This window comes from Narcine bancroftii, chromosome 8, assembly GCF_036971445.1.
Source record: "Narcine bancroftii isolate sNarBan1 chromosome 8, sNarBan1.hap1, whole genome shotgun sequence".
Classification (NCBI taxonomy): Eukaryota; Metazoa; Chordata; class Chondrichthyes; order Torpediniformes; family Narcinidae; genus Narcine; species Narcine bancroftii.
Genome location: NC_091476.1, coordinates 149,381,605 through 149,398,602, shown reverse-complemented (window position 1 = coordinate 149,398,602; position 16,998 = coordinate 149,381,605). Strand labels below are relative to the sequence as shown.

The 16,998-nt window shown below is 36.3% G+C and overlaps 1 protein-coding gene across 14 annotated transcripts in view; it reads left to right on the top strand.

Annotated features, from left to right (window-relative positions):
* pum1 (pumilio RNA-binding family member 1) overlaps window positions 1-16,998 on the top strand; it is a 137,000-nt gene that overhangs the window by 54,131 nt on the left and 65,871 nt on the right. The window contains exon 1 of one of the 14 annotated variants that reach the window (XM_069895318.1): window positions 3,649-3,783. The exons of the other annotated variants lie outside the window; for them this stretch is intronic. The gene's annotated coding sequence lies outside the window, so the exon portion shown is untranslated. Of the gene's footprint in view, window positions 1-3,648; window positions 3,784-16,998 lie in introns of those variants that run through there. 14 annotated transcript variants of the gene reach the window in all.

Below are 16,998 nucleotides of genomic sequence, written 5' to 3'. Positions count from 1 at the left end.
TTGGTAACCCTTTCCATGCAGTCCCTATACAATGGAGCTGGGGCCATACTTTTCCTCCTGAAATTCATTGAGCTTTTTCATCTTCAGGGAATTCAATAACAGATTATTTTCCCAGCCCCACACTTGTTCTAAAATGCCTAACTAATACACCTACATTAAGAACAAACAGTTTAAAAGACAAAAATACTATACTGCACTGAACACACTTCACTTGCATGAATATATAAACCTTAAAGCATTTTGCTTTATTTTCACTCACGTTCTTTGAAAACATTCAACTATCGCTACATCTTCATTATAGATAAATAACCCCCCCCCGCACAAAGTTTGCAGATAAAGACTCTGGCTGGGGTGGCTCTTACTAAGCAGGGATAAGGAGATAGTTCAGGTGAGTGGCATCAACCAGATCTTCACCCTGGGCATGACACCATTGCTGTTTCACACAACTTTATTCAAACAGCTACCATGAACAAAGCAAGACCAAGGCACTCCACTGGCTATTTCTTTGCTCCCATCTTTATCTTTTCAGTTTGTGTGTTACTTTAGAGAACATTTATTTTTACAATTTTGAGCTTGTGTATTTTTTTTTAACCTATTTTATTTTTATTATTTTAAGCTATTTAAATTTTCAATTTTATGTCAGTTGCCTGAATTCTGGATAATGGCTTTTACTATATTTAGGACAGACATTGATAACTTGATTCCCCTCTTAATCAAGAACTTGGAGGAAGACAGGACAATGGGTTGAAAAGTATAGTAGCTCATCCAGCATGATGGAATGGTGGGGCAGACTCTTAGGGCCAAATGGCCTAATTTGGCTCCTATCTTGTGGTGTGGTACTGCTAGGGAGAATTGCTTTTGATTTTTTCCCCTTGTGTGGGAGTAAAAGGAAACAGTGGGGGCAAAGGAGACACAATGGGTAAAGCAATGCAAGTTTGTCAACATGAGTTCCAGTAAATCCTGGCTTCTATAATAGCAACACTATGATCAAACATTTCACCTTAAGATTGTGTGTTTGAACTTCAAACACCTGGAAATTCAGTGCAAAATCAGATGTTAGTTCATAGCAAAGCATTAAAAGTGGTTGAATCATGTATATGCAAGAAAAGTGAAGAAACCTATATATGGCGGAAATATTTGTAGGTCAGGCAGTTTCTGTAATGTAACAAATGAAAGTTAATTTTTCAAGTCAATGAAAGTCATTGGTTTGACTGACATGAACTTTTCTCTCTCCATGGATGCTGCCTGACCTGAGTATTTCATGCATCTTGTTATTTAATCTTTCAAGTTTAACAGCTATTGCACGCCTGAAGCATGAGATATTGTTTTTGAATAGCTGATGATCCCATTCCATTTAAAAAAAAATTCATTTGAATTTCTGAGCTTTATCCTGTTACTTCAATGCTGACTGTGGGGAAATAAGATGCAGCCAGTATAAACAAAAGTCAATTGGCACAGAAAAATTGGCAGTGACGTTTGGGGGTTTCCAACAATTTTATAATGTAAATCAGCATAAGGATTTTTTTGTTCCAAATATAGTTGCTACAATGAGGATTTCAAAAGCAGAAAAAAAGGTTTTTGTGTCTGAAATCTTTTAACTGATTTTTCTCAAAAGTTGAAAAGAATGAGATGTTGGTGCTTAAAAAGTGTAATTGGAAGTACCTCTAAGAACTGGTTATTCTGGAGAGAAGCATTAATTGGCCAAATTGGATGAAGGGTAGTTTTTAAATGATGCTGGTAATCCAGAAAATAAATTCAAAGACATTTGTTTTTAATTAATGTATACCCTAATTGGAACTGAAAGTTTATAGCTTGCTTTATAAATCCAGTTTTTGAAAATTCAGTAAGGTTTATTCAGCAGACTATATATTTGAATTTAACCACAATTCTCATTTTATGAAAAACTAGCTCCACCCTAAAAGCCTCCATTAACTCACTTGTTGCTTCAGATGCCATTTTGTAGTACTCTTGTTCCTGACCTTAGGGTGATACCAGATGGTGCTCAATGTTTCTGATGTGATATAAAAATAATGCCCATTTAAAGGAGATTAAGGATGTTTGTACATGGCTATAGCTTGTATACATTTTATTTGCACAAAGTATGATTGAGCATTTTGGTGCAAATTTATTTCTAACGTCTTGCTTAATTTAAGTTTTTTTAAAATTACTAATCACATTGTTTAATAAATGATTTTTTTAGAACATGCTGGAGTATACCTTGGAACAGTTGTAGGTTTCATTGAGCCAAGCCTATCATGTGACCAGACTGTACTTTTTATCTTTATCTAGTCCTCATAATCCATATTGTTATCTGTGGATCCATGTATTCATTAGGTCAGTTACATGCTATTGTTCGGATTGGTGGTAAATGTTGCACATTTTTCCAAAATCAACCTGTGGTGCCTGAATCCTGTTTGTCGTGAGATGCATTTCAGTTGATGTCTTGAACTACCAAGAAGTAAAATATTTGTAGTCATTGAATATTCAAGGGTCTCAGCCAGAGAAGGTGTATGGATTGTGTGCAGCTGGGCTGGGGAACATAGTGGAGGCAGGACCAAGCAGGTACCTGGGTTGTAACTTGAAGTGCCTACTTGTATTGTTTCCACTTCCTAACTGGGTTGACTGCTCTGTGGTCAGTAGCATTGGTGGTATTAGCAGTTTTTTCTTTTTATTATCAGGAAATCTGTGCTGCATCAGAATTTTTTTCAACCTGGTCTTGATCAGTCAAATGTTGTAAAAGAACCTGCTTGTCAATATAGAATAGACCGGTTTGCCATTGAAGCCAAGTTTCTTTTTTGTACATGCTGCAATGTGCATAGAGGCCTATTCAGTGTTCAAGTTAATGGGAAGGACAGTCCACCAAGGCTTTAGTGCACAAATTATAATTTTGGAGAATATTTTGCTATTTTATATTATTAGACTAATATCACTGTTCTAGTATGTTTCTTTGCGCAAAGAGTTGATATGGCGTGTGATTGTCTTGTTGAGTTTTTACTCTGTTTGAGCTTGTGTCCAAAAATCTGCCTCATGGCAGAGATTTTTGTTATTTAACCAGTTGCATAGACAGGAGTAAGTGGTTTGCTTTCTCTGGGGCATTTACTACCATGGGTCTTGATAATCAAACCCCAATTTAGTGTTTGGGTATCTGTTAATTCCTGTTTTTTCCAAGTTCAATCTAATGAACGGGAACTTGTTGAGAATAGTATGTGACTGTTGAGAAGCATGGAGATTAAAAGGAGTTTGTAGGCTTCAAATAAAATAAATACTGGTGCATCTTCCTGCATTTGGTTACTCTATTTCCACTCCCACTTTCCCATTTGTACTCGTTCTTTCTTGCCACACCTTGATTCCAAAACTGAACAGAGTTGTGCATGAACCCATCTGATATTTATTTTGTACTCTGGAATTCAAATGTCATTGTGCTGGGCTGTGAGGTTTTTTTTATGATTTTTCGACAGATTATTAATGGCATAATCAAATTGTATCTAAGCAATTCTGTGCTCTTGAGGCACTGTGAAGTGACTATTTTATGAGGTCATGAGGAAGCTGGTGTGACACTTCAGTGACATTGTCATGTCATAAACAGTTGGGGGTTTTTACTCCAGAATGAGAATTGTGCAAGTGAGGAAATCAATGAGCATGGTTTTGTGTTCACACCTGAAGACTACAATCGAATGCATCCAGACTGGGCACTTGTTTAAGTTGGCTTGCTTCTTTAGTTTGCAAACAATGCATATTGGCGATTGGTTAATTCAGCAGTGCTAAAAGTTGAAAGCAAACTAGGTGAGGCAGTAAGTAATTGAGATTTTAAAACTTGTGGAAAATAAATCCTATTTATCTTTTCCACTGACACCATTTTTTTCCACAATTCTGTAAGCAGAATTTGTTCTCTTATTTATTATGCTTTCAACTAATTAGGAGAAATGCAAGGGCCTTATACTAGATAAAATTTATTTTGCAGAGGTCACTTCTCCCCGTTTATTCTGTCAGACATTTGTCCATAATTAAGTACTTCCAATGGCTTTCCCCTCTCACCTTGATCTGTATTTCTAGCTCGAGAGTGGTATTGATATTTTGCTGTGTGTTCAGTTTAGTAGGAGAGATCAAGAGGAAACCCAGGCTATTGTCCATTAAACTGTTCCGATGTTGGTTGCTGTAGGAAAATGCAAAACGCAGAGATAAATGTACTATCCGGACGGAAGGTGTTGTAACTATTTATCTCGTACCAATTCTGTCTGTTAACATTAGATAAAATTAAAATGATCTCTAAACATGACCATTGTATACCCAGCTTTGATTGAAAACTTTAGACAAGTGCTGCCTATGTCCTCTTGACATCTTGCCAAAATTATTTTGGCTCGTGTTGAATCCAAACTTAACATTTGTCTCACAGCAGTTGCTAAAGGAACCATTTCTGGGCTTAGCAATTTGTGCTCAGACATGCTAGCTTTTCTAGTTTGATATCTTGACTGATGCAGTGTAGCAACTGATGAAATACTGATGTGACAATCCAAAAGCAAAACAGGTGTCAGAAATGTGATCATTTAAAAAAAATGCAAATGCAATAAACATCCAGTAAATCAGGGAGTATCTGTGGAGAGAAAAACTATTCATGTTTCAGGTTAATGATCTTTAATGTGAATGGATGGAAAGTTATGGTCCTGAAACATTAATTCTAACTCTACTCTCATATTGTCTGATCTGAGTAGATCCAGCATTTTTTATTTAACTTGTAAGAACAAAAGTCAAGCCATTAGCAATGACAAGCTACTATGATTCATTGCTATTAATTTCTTGACAGGTATTTATGCACAGACCTGTATAATTGTTGAGTGTGTTGCAGTGATTTAGGTGAGATTGTAATGTGTGTGATGATGTAAAGCTTAAAGCAGTGACTTCCATGTTATTGACTGGTCTCTTTGAGAATTTATAATTTCCAGATTTTTAAAATTATAATGCAGCTAAGATCTGGATAGATGTGGCTGGGATGTTAGAAATGTTACTTAGGAGTTGTACAATGGTATGCAAAGGTTTGGGCACCCCTGGTCAAAATTTCTGTTACTGTGTACATTTAAAGATGACACATTCTTTTCAGCATTTTAAGCAAGATTAGTCTATTATTTTTAGAGTGGGGGAAAAAAAGGAGCACCATGCAAACGTTTGGGCACTCCAAGAGATTTGAGCTCTCAGATAATTTTCACCAAGGTCTAGGACCTCAATTAGCTTGTTTACAGTGGTTGTTAGGAAAGATCAGGTGTTGTAAATTTCAAAGCTTTATACCTCGACTCCTGAAACCTTGTCCTGACAATCAGCAGCCATGGGTTCTGCTAAGCAGCTGCCCACAGCACTACGAAAATTAAAATAAATTAAGCCTATAAAACAGGAGAAGGCTATAAGAAGATTAAAGTAAAGATAGTAAACAGTTAGCTGTTTCCTCAGTTCATAATGTAATTAAGAGTTGACAGGAATGACGGAGGTCAAGTTGAGCCCTGGAAGAGCAAGAAAACTTTCCGAGAGAACTGTTTGTAGGATTGCTAGAAAGGCATATCAAAACCCCTGTTTGACTGCAAAAGACCTTCAGGAAGATTTAGCAGTCTCTGGAGCGGTAGTGCACTTTTCTACTGCAAAAATATGACCTTTCCTGCATCTTCTCCACAAAATTCAGCATCGGAAGTATGCTAAGGAATATCTAAACAAGCCTGCTGCATTATGGAAACGTGTTCTGTGGACTGATGAAGTTAAAATAGAACTTTTTGGCTGCAATGAGTAAAGGTATGTGTAAAGAAAAAAGGTGCAGAATTTCATGAAAAGAACACCTCCAATTGTTAAACATGGGGGTGGATCAATCATGCTTTGGGCTTTTGTTGCACCCAGTGTCACCGGGAACATTTCACTGGTTGAAGGAAGAATTAATTCAATTAAATACCAGCAATATCATTCTCCAAGCAAACATCACATCATGTGGGTGGGTAGATGGGGGTGGGGGAGAATGATGAGGGGTTGGCTTTTACAACAGGGTAATGATCCCGAGCATACCTCAAAATCCACAATGAACAACCTTAAGAGGCGCAAGCTGAAGGTTTTGCCATGGACCTCACAGTCCCCCAACCTAAACATCATCGAAAATTTGTGGATAGACTTCGAAAGAGCAGTGCATTTAAGACTGTTCAAGAATCTCACAGAATAAGAAGCCTTTTACAAAGAAAGGATGGGTGAAAATCCCCCAAAGAAGAATTGAAAGATTCTTAGCTGGCAACAGAAAACATTTACAAACTGTGATACTTGACAAATGGGATCTTACTAACTATTGACCATGCAGGGTGGCCAAACCTTTGTTTCAGGCTCATTTCCTTTTTTGTTATTTTTAAACTGTAAAAGATGGAAATAAAATAATCTTGCTTAAAATCTCATCTTTAACTTTTTTGGAATATTTTACTTTTCCCCAAAAATTTTACATAGTGACATTTTAAATAGACAATATATTAAACTTTTTCTCACAAACACAACAAATTAAAACATTCCCTTCCTCCCTCCTCTCTTCGCCCCCCCCCCCCACCCCTCCATACATACACCGTCAAAGCTTACATATATTTTAAGTATATAGACTACAGTTGGGGAAATTACGTGTGTGTGTATAGTTTGTACCATTTTTTTTGTTCCTTTTATTACAGTATCTGGCCCCCCTATATTGGTCCAGGTATGGCTGCCAGACCATTACAAAAGTGTCATATTTATTATTTTGAGTTCTGTGATTTCTCTCTTCCCCCCCCCCCCCACCCCCGCCATAGGTTCATTTTATCCAATTTATAAATGTTTTGCTGATACCAAATTTTTCCAGTGTTTTAAATAAAAGGGCTATTCCAAACATTCGAGTGCTTTTTCCATGTCTAGGCAGACTTTAATACTTGGATTTCGTTCAGATTTAACCATATGTATTGTATTAAATAATCTTCCTAGATTATTTGAGGAGTACCTTCCTTTAACAAATTCTTCTTTGTCTGTATGTATCAGTTTTGGCAAGTGTCCTAACCTATGAGCCAATGCTTTTGCTAGACAAGTCATTGCATTTAACAGGGATATTTGGTCTGTTTGAAGTTTTTTGTAGATCCCTATTCTTTTCTTGGTAACACTAATAATCACAGTTGAGAATGACTCTGGGAAGATCTGTGTTTCCTCAGCTTGGTCCAGGACATCCATTAAAAGGGGCATTAATAATTCTTTGAATTTCCTATAAAACTCGGGTGGAAATCCATCCACTCCTGGTGATTTTTATTAGCCTGTATGGTGCCCTTGTGAAGAGAGTATCTAACTCTATCCTTTCTCTCTTCTAGCCTTGGAAATTTGGCATTCAACAAAAATTCTTCCATTGTGTTCGCATCTAGTAATTCTGATTTGTGTAGTGTAGTATTGTCTAAAAATGTCATTAATTTCTTTTTTCTTGTATGCTAGTGTCTGTTTCTGTTTTTACAGCATTTATTATTCTTGATGGCTCCTCTGTTTTAATCTGCCAAGCTAGATCTTTCTGCACCCATTCACCCAACTCATAGTATTGTTGTTTCATTTTTAATATAGCCTTTTTCTGTCATATATGTTTGTATTGTATTATATCTTAGCTTTTTATTCTCCAGTAATCTGTATTCTTGTAGTCCTGTTCTTTGATTTTTTTTTCTAATTCTTTAATGTGTCATCTTTAAATTAATGCCTTTTGGAAATCAAATAATCTTTTACTCGCTTAGCTATTCACAGTGACAAATTTTGACCAGGGTGTCCAAACCTTTGCATACCACTGTAGATGTAGGCTAGCTCAAACATTTTTATCCAGTGCATTTACTGAGAATGTAGGTTTTGAATAAAGATCTAAAAGTTGTGAACTGCTAAAAATGCAATAAGGATCAGAGTGAGTTGTGAAGTAGTGATCTCAATTCTTGGGGTTTTTATTAATTTTTGGCATCAGGATATGGCTGATAAAACCAGCATTTGTCCATCTCTCATTGACTGAGAATGTGGTGAGAGTCACTGCCGTGAACTGTTACAATTATTCTGGTAAAGGTATTCCTAGAGAGTAATGTTGATTTGGGCATTCCTGGATCTATACCCAACCAGAATAATATACCTCTAGCAGCAAAGACACCAACGACAGCGCCTGACTTGGAGGGGAGCCTTCAGATAGTGGCGCTATCTGCTTTCCTTGTTGGGAGAGATTATGATTTGATATGATGCTGTTGGAGGAATGCAGATGAGTAACTACAGTGTAGTTTCTAGATTGAATATACAGTTACTGTCCATTACTGATGGGAAAGGGTGACTGCAATGCTTGGAGAGGATTCCATCAAGCTCCTGACATCTGCCATGTGGATAGTGAACTGCTTGGCTATTTTTCTCATGGAGAGTGTTACTTGCCACTTAACATCCTAGGCCAAAATGTTGCCTCGGTTTTGTGGCATGCAGGCATGGTCTGCTTCATTTGGTGAGAAGCAAATAGAATTCATTGTCTGATCATCAGTGCTTATCCCTACTTGTAATCTGATGAAGCAACTGAAGATGAGGTTACTAATCTGAGGAATTTGTGTAGTGATATTCTTGGGCTTGGACTGTTGATTTCCAGTAAAAACCATTTACCCTTGTATGAGGTTTGACTAGCCACTGAAGTCTTTTCCCTTTTTGATGACTGTTAAATTCAGGTTTATCAAGTGCTGTCTTGGTGACATGGAGAGTCAGGCTCATCCCTGGAATTCAGGTGAAAACTACTATAGTAAAATCCCAGCATCTATTGAGATCATGAATGCTGGAAATGAAATTTTTCAGGTTGATTGAGACTCACTCTTCCAATGCCAAATGCACTTGCATTAAGAATGCACCATTTGAAAGACTAAAGACAGAGCAAAATGTAAAGCAATTAAAAAAAAAATTCAGTGCTGTTGTCTTACATAAAGTTCACTTTATAATCAAGTAATTCCTGTAACTTACAACATTTAAATTCGAACCCCGGTCGCTGATGCTGTAACAGCATTGCATTAGCTGCTATACTAACCGTGCCAACATCATAATCGCCCCCCCTCCCCCTTTACAGATAAAGCTGTACTAATATAACGCACTTAATACTAATAAAAATAAACACTTTATTTGGCTGGGATAGGGAGATCCTTTGGGACAGTCACCCCAGTGGCGAGTGGCTTCGGCCGGCTCATCATCTTGGGCACTGCCATTTCATTCAAACACAACTTTATAGAGGCTTTATTCAAACAGCTGCTGTGGGTGGGGCACGGCCAGGGCGCTCCACTCGCTGAATGTTTGCTCCTATCTTCAAGGCAACCCAACTAACCTCTGTGCAAATGTCCCGGTCAGGCTCCCAGTGTACCTTCCTTGCTCTGACAATCTGGCTCACCACCATGCAAGTGGCAACTTCAAAAAGAATTTGGGCATATTGAGGGGCATTGCTAGTTTAGTGGGGCAAACCTGCGCGCGTCCAACAAAATCTCAGCGTTCCCTTGCGGGGTCCATCTACCGAGCCCTATTCATCCCATTTATTTATTTCCATGATTTATTTTTTTTTCCAGTTGTTTGATTTTCTGGTTGATGGAATTCTGAATAATGGGGATTTTAATGTATTTCTGTCCAGTTGTGTTTGTACCAGTCTATGCTCCATGTATTTTGTTGCATGTTTTATCAAGTAAGGTATTAAGATTTGTTACCCATTTACATTGGTACATTCATGGGTTCAGCTGCTTATCCCTCAGTATTGATGGTTCAGACCTGTTATGATCAGAATAAATTAATTTATTGCACTCTGCTACTAAAGATTAGTGAGATCAATTCTAAGCAGCTGAATTTTAAGTGCATGGATGAATGAAGTTCCACACATCCATTCACTCCACTACTGATGCACAGTAGTGCATTAACAAGATGCAATCCTTATTTGGTACTTTCCAAACTCTACCAACAAGAAAGTCAAGGCCACAACAGCATTGGAAATACTGCCATCTAGAAGCTGACCTCCAAGTTACATACCATTCTTACTTTGAAATGTAAAACTGTTCCTTCTTCAGCAATGGGACAAAATCCTGGAGCACCCTCCCTAACAGATTTGTGGGTTTATCCACACCTTGAGAACTACAGCACCTGCTTTCCAAAGGCAATAAAATGCTGAATCAGCCTGTGAACCTCATATCCCTTGAATGGCTTTAAAAAAAACTACAGTAAAATGCCTGGTTCCTGAAATTCAAGCAACCAGCAAGAAAATTTGAATAAGAATAAAATAATAGAAAAAAATGTTTAAAATTGTAAAAGTTAAAGTTTTCTGAAACCTTTGAAAATGGGAGTAAGTTTTCAGCCAGCAGAATGTCTTGGTCATATTTTGGTCATAGCAACTGTTTGAATAAAGTTTGTTTAAATAAAATGATTTTTGATGTTGGGGTGACTCTCTTACAGTGTCTCCTTATCCCTGCTTATAAGAGTCGACCTGGTCAGTAAACGTGGAAGGAAGTGGGGTGTTAATTATCTATAATTTTGTTGTTCATCTTTTGGGTGCCTCTGGTGGAGAGGAACCTGCAGATGCAGCAATGGTTAAATGTTTTCAAAGAATGAGACTGAAAATAAAGTATATATTCATGCAAGGAAGTTTGTTCATTGTAAATATAGAAGAGTAGTTTTATCTTGTCATTTAACCTGTTTATTCTTTTTTTTTAAATTTTTTATTTTTCACACCATAAATCACATTAGCCATGCTACACACTTTTTCTTTTTCACACATATAGAGTGACTTTTTCTCCCCCCCCCTCCTCCCAAGCCACCCCCCCCCCCCCCCCACCTTCCCATCCATTTTAGGTATACAATCTAGGTTACATTAAACCAGTCAGACTATGTTGTCATTCAACAAAAATACACCAGAAATTCTACTGAGTCCATTCTTTTCTTTCCTTCTCCTTCCATCAACTTAGGTAATGATTGTCCCCGGTAGGTTTTCGCTATTGTATTTAATGTAAGGCTCCCATATTTGTTCGAATATTTCAATATTATTTCTTAAACTATATGTAATTTTTTCTAATGGAATACATTTATTCATTTCTATATACCATTGTTGTATTTTCAGATTATCTTCCAATTTCCAAGTTGACATAAAACATTTTTTTGCTACGGCTAGAGCTATCTTAACAAATCTTTTTTGTGCATCCTCCAAATCAATTCCAAATTCTTTGTCTTTTATGTTACTTAGGAGAAAGATCTCTGGATTCTTTGGTATATTGTTTTCTGTTATTTTATTTAATATCTGATTGAGATCATCCCAAAATTTTTCTACTTTCTCACATGTCCAGATTGCATGAATTGTTGTTCCCATTTCTTTTTTACATCGAAAACATCTATCAGATACTGTTGGATCCCATTTATTTAACTTTTGAGGTGTAATGTATAGTCTATTTAACCAGTTATATTGTATCATACGTAGCCTCGTATTTATTGTATTTCTCATCGTTCCAGAACATAATTTCTCCCATGTTTCCTTTTTTATCTTTATATTTAACTCTTGTTCCCATTTTTGTTTAGTTTTACCATTTGTTTCCTCATTCTCCTTTTCTTGCAGTTTAATATACATATTTGTTATAAATCTTTTGATTAACATTGTATCTGTAATCACATATTCAAGGTTACTTCCCTCTGGCAAACTCAAATTGCTTCCTAATTTATCCTTCAAGTAGGATCTCAGTTGGTAATATGCCAGCGCTGTATCTCCAGTTATATTGTACTTATCTCTCATTTGTTCAAAGGATAAGAATCTACTTCCTGAAAAACAATTTTCTATTCTTTTAATCCCTTTTTTTCCCATTCTCTAAAGGAAAGGTTATCTATTGTAAAAGGGAGTAACTTATTTTGCGTCAATATTAGTTTTGGTAATTGATAATTTGTTTTATTTCTTTCTACATGAATCTTCTTCCAAATATTGAGGAGATGATGTAATACTGGAGAAGTTCTATGTTGTACCAATTTTTCATCCCATTTATATAATATGTGTTCAGGTATCTTTTCCCCTATTTTATCTAATTCTAATCTCATCCAGTCTGGTTTTTCCCTTGTTTGATAAAAATCTGATAGGTATCTTAATTGTGCGGCTCTATAATAATTTTTAAAGTTTGGCAATTGTAAGCCTCCTTGTTTATACCATTCTGTTAATTTATCTAGTGCTATCCTCGGTTTCCCCCCTCTCCATAAAAATTTCCTTATTATTTTCTTTAATTCTTTGAAGAATTTTTCTGTCAGTTGCATTGGCAATGCCTGAAATAAGTATAATATCCTTGGAAAAATGTTCATTTTAATACAGTTTATCCTTCCTATTAGTGTTAGTGGTAAATCTTTCCAATGCTCTAAATCGTCCTGTAATTTTTTCATTAGTGGATAATAATTGAGTTTATATAATTGGCCGAGATTTTTGTTTATTTGTACACCTAGGTATCTTATTGCCTGCATTTGCCATCTAAATGGAGATTCCTTCTTAAATTTTGAGAAATCCGCATTATTCATAGGCATTGCTTCACTTTTATTTACGTTTATCTTGTAACCCGACACTTCTCCATATTCCTTCAATTTCTTATATAATTCTTTATTGATAGTTCTGGTTCTGTTAAGTACACTATAACATCATCGCAAATAGACTGATTTTATATTCCTTGTCTTTTATTTTTATTCCTTTTATATTATTATCTATTCTTATCAATTCTGCTAGTGGTTCTATAGCTAACGCAAACAATAAAGGTGATAGTGGGCATCCCTGCCGCGTTGACCTGCTTAAGTTAAATTGCTTTGATACATGTCCATTTACTGTCACTTTCGCTAACGGTCCCTTATATAATGCTTTAATCCAATTAATATACTTCTCCGGTAAACTGAATTTTTGCAATACTTTGAACAAATAATTCCATTCTACTCTGTCGAAGGCCTTCTCTGCATCTAAAGCAACTGCTACTGCAGGTGCTTTATTTCCTTCTACTGCATGAATTAAGTTAATAAATTTACAAATATTGTCTGTTGTGCGTCTTTTTTTGATAAATCCAGTTTGGTCTAAATTTACCATTTTTGGTACCTGCTCTGCCAATCTGTTTGCTAATAGTTTAGCTATTATCTTATAATCTGTGTTTAGTAAAGATATTGGTCTATATGACGCTGGTGAGAGTGGATCTTTCCCTTGTTTTAGTATTACTGTAATTATTGCTGTTTTACATGAATCTGGTAAGCTTTGTGTTTCATCAATCTGGTTGATTACATCCAGGAGGGGCGGAATTAATAAGTCTTTAAATGTTTTGTAGAATTCTATTGGAAATCCATCCTCTCCTGGTGTCTTATTATTTGGTAATTTTTTTATTATCTCTTGTATTTCTACTGTTCCAAATGGTTCTGTTAATTTATTTTGTTCCTCTATTTGTAGTTTTGGTAGTTCAATTTTAGTCAAAAATTCATCTATTTTCCCTTCTTTCCCTTCGTTTTCAGTTCGGTATAATTGTTCATAGAATTCTCTAAAGTTTTCCTTAATTTCTTTTGGATTATATGTAATTTGTTTGTCTTTTTTCCTTGATGCCAATACCATTTTCTTAGCTTCTTCTGTCTTAAGCTGCCATGCTAGGATTTTGTGCGTTTTTTCACCCAGTTCATAATATTTGTTTTGTCTTCATTATATTCTTCTCTACCTTATATGTTTGTAATGTTTCATATTTTATTTTTTTATCCGCCAATTCTCTTCTTTTAGTTGTATCTTCCTTCATTGCTAATTTTTTTTCTATATTTACTATTTAACCTGTTTATTCTTAATGCAAATGTATTGCGCTTTGTAAGAGCAACCAGAAAATACACTTATCCGGCAGTAAAATGCAAACGTCTACAGGCACTGTGGTTACAGTAAAACAATGTGCAAGAAACTCAGCAAGTCAAACAGTGTACTTTGTATAGCAAAGATAAAGATACATAACCAATGTTTTGGGTTTTTGAACCCTTGATGGCATGAGCAAAATGTAAGCAGGTGCTGTGCAAAGATAAAGATGACCAGGCTCCAGGCCACATTTTGCTCATACCTTAATGAAGGTATTTTGTCATGTGGATTTTTTTCCTGGGCCTTTCAGAAGCCCCTTTTTGTGCATCATGAGCATTTTTATTGACACGTTTCTTTCTGAAAACAATTTTTAAGTGATGTATAACATTCTTAAAAAAGGAAAGAAGAAAAATTGTATCAGAAACAAAAAAAAACTGCTGGAGTTAGGACCACAGCTCTGGAGAGAGGAAAACACAACATTTTAATTAATTGAGGGGAAATCTAATTGAAAAGTTATTGATCTAGAATATTAAACTGGTTCTGTCTTTGGCTGTGCTGCCCACACAGCTGAGTATTTCCAACATTTTATGTACAGTGCAATTCTGATTATCCAAAATGGTTGGAACCTGTCCTATGTCGGATAAATGTTTTTTGGATAACTGGTAATTTAAAAAAAACAGCCCAGTAGCAACAGCAAATCACTTGTATAAATGTTTAAACAACAATAAACAACAAGGGAAGGCATTTTAAGCATTAAAATGTTTAATTCTCACCAAACAAATGCTGGCTGGAACCCTGCTGCCAATCACTGAGACCTCCCAACTTGTCCTTACCGCTGTTACTGATCCCAGGGGAGGCTTCTTGAGCTTGTGGGACACTCAATGATGAGTCAGCGGGCTTCTGCCTCACCGGTCACTAGAGCTCCAGACGCCCAAGACTTGATTCCAAATCCTTCCCTCGGCCTACCGCACATACACACTGGGGAGTCTGGTGTGCATTATTAGGCTGAGGGGATGGTTTAGAGTTGGTGTCAGAAGCTACAGGGTGCAGAGAAGGAAGGGGATGGAAGGGAATACCACTGAGCCCAAGATCCCACTCCTGCCTGGGAGGCCGCTCTCCTTGATGATGCCCAGAAAAGGGATTCTTCCGACCACTTGTGGCTGGGAAATTGGCACGCAGTTTGAGAGGGAGAATTGGAGGGAAAGCTCATAGGCAAAGTTAAAGAAGAAATGGAAAGAGAGAGGGGAGTGGAGTTACCTGAAATGAGGACAATCGTTCTAATTTCATGTCAAGTGAATTTTTTCCCAACCTTTGAGGGCCAGTTTGGCTAAAAAAAAATTTGGGGGGGTAAATAGGGATTTTTCATTTGTTTTGGATATCCTCATTTATCCAAAATTAAAACAAAATTTGGATAAATGAAGATTTTGGAGAATCCGATTTCAGATAATCAACCTGGTGGAATACTCCATTCGCCATCACATTATAGAATGTGCAACAGTCGACTAAATTGTTCCTTGCATAAGCTAGTATTGTTGACTTGTTTGCACAAATTGTTTCACTCCCTGTGTGTATTTAGCCAACTTGGATAAACTGGAATTTAAAAAATATTTTTACCATAAATATATTAATACAACTGTTAAACTTTTATACATTTCAAATACATATTAAATGTTAACTAACAAAAGAAAAAAAATCCTCTCCTTCCCTCCCCCACCCATAAATACAAAAATGTATTTTTTCACCTCATCACAGCTCTTAATTTTTTTCATATTTCTTTTTCTGAAATTTCACATCTTTACATGCATTGAAGGATCAAGTTTACAATTGTGCTATATTTATTTTTAAAGTTGTAAGTGATTTTCTCCATAGGCATACAACTACGCATCTCAACGGCCCATTCAGCAATAAGTAGGGAAGAGTCAGACTTCCATGTGATTGCTGTATACTTCTTGGCCACAGCTACGGCTACCTTAACAAAAACAAATTTGACATTTAGTCAATTTATTGTTCACGCCCATAAAGTTTCCCAGAAGGTACAGCTCTTGGTCGTTGTGAAGGTCACTCCTATTATTCTTGTTTGTGTTTAGCGATATCATGCCAGAATGGTCTTACCTTCACACATGACCATGTAGAGTGTAAGAAGGTTCCAATTTCAATGCCACACCGCAAGCACATTTCAGATTTTGATTTGTATAGTTTTTGTGGTGTAAGATATAATTGGTATAGCAAATTATATTGAACCAATCCATATCTCGCATTGATTGTTGATGTCATACTGTCCAAACACCAATCAGACCAGCATTCCTCTGGTCCACTCAGATCCAACTCACACACCTCTCTCGATCTTTGTGGCCCTGGCTTAACACTTTCACTTTGGAAAGCAGAATATATCCTAGTTATGAATTTAGATGCATCTCTCAGTCAAAGCATCCCCTCCACTTCATTGCTTGAGGCTGGAGCCAACATGCATATCCTATGACTCAAAAGAATAACTTCAGCTGAAGAAAGCAGTGGAAGTTTCTATTTTAGTTGTCCAAAGAACATAAGTAGGCCTTTTTCATAGCTATCTTCAATATGTTTAATTCCTTTCTCATGCCAAACATTTAAAATTCTATTGCTCAAGTTCATGGGCAATAGTTCATTCTGGCACAGTGTTGCTTTTGGTGATATCACCATTCCCCCCCCAATATTCATTAATCTCATGCCAAATTTTAATCATAAATTGTAATGGAGTTTTTTGTTAATAATTTGACATTCCATTTATAAATGAAATCCTTCGCTGCACCCTCTCCCATTGTATGTAGTCCCATTTGGATCCATGAGGGAGAGTTCTTTGAAAAAGGATGGGAGGAACCCCGCCTGGGCTGCCAAATAATATATTTTAAAAGCTGGAAATATTCATCCTTCCAACCAATATTCCCATGTCATTTTATCCATGGAGATCCTAGGTACTTTATTATTAAAAAAAAATTGTCTTATATTACCATTGTATCCTAAAAAGATTCTTAGGCAATGAAATAGGCAATGATCGAAAGAGGTATTGCTGTCTTGGCAACATTTTTATTTTCACAAAATTAAAACCTTCGAATTAAAGTAATAGGAGGTCTTTGTCTTTTTAAATCCTCCTCTATCTTTCCAAGCAGTGGGAGATATTAAGTTGATACAAATTTTGTAGGTTATTATCTACCATTTATTTATTTCCATCC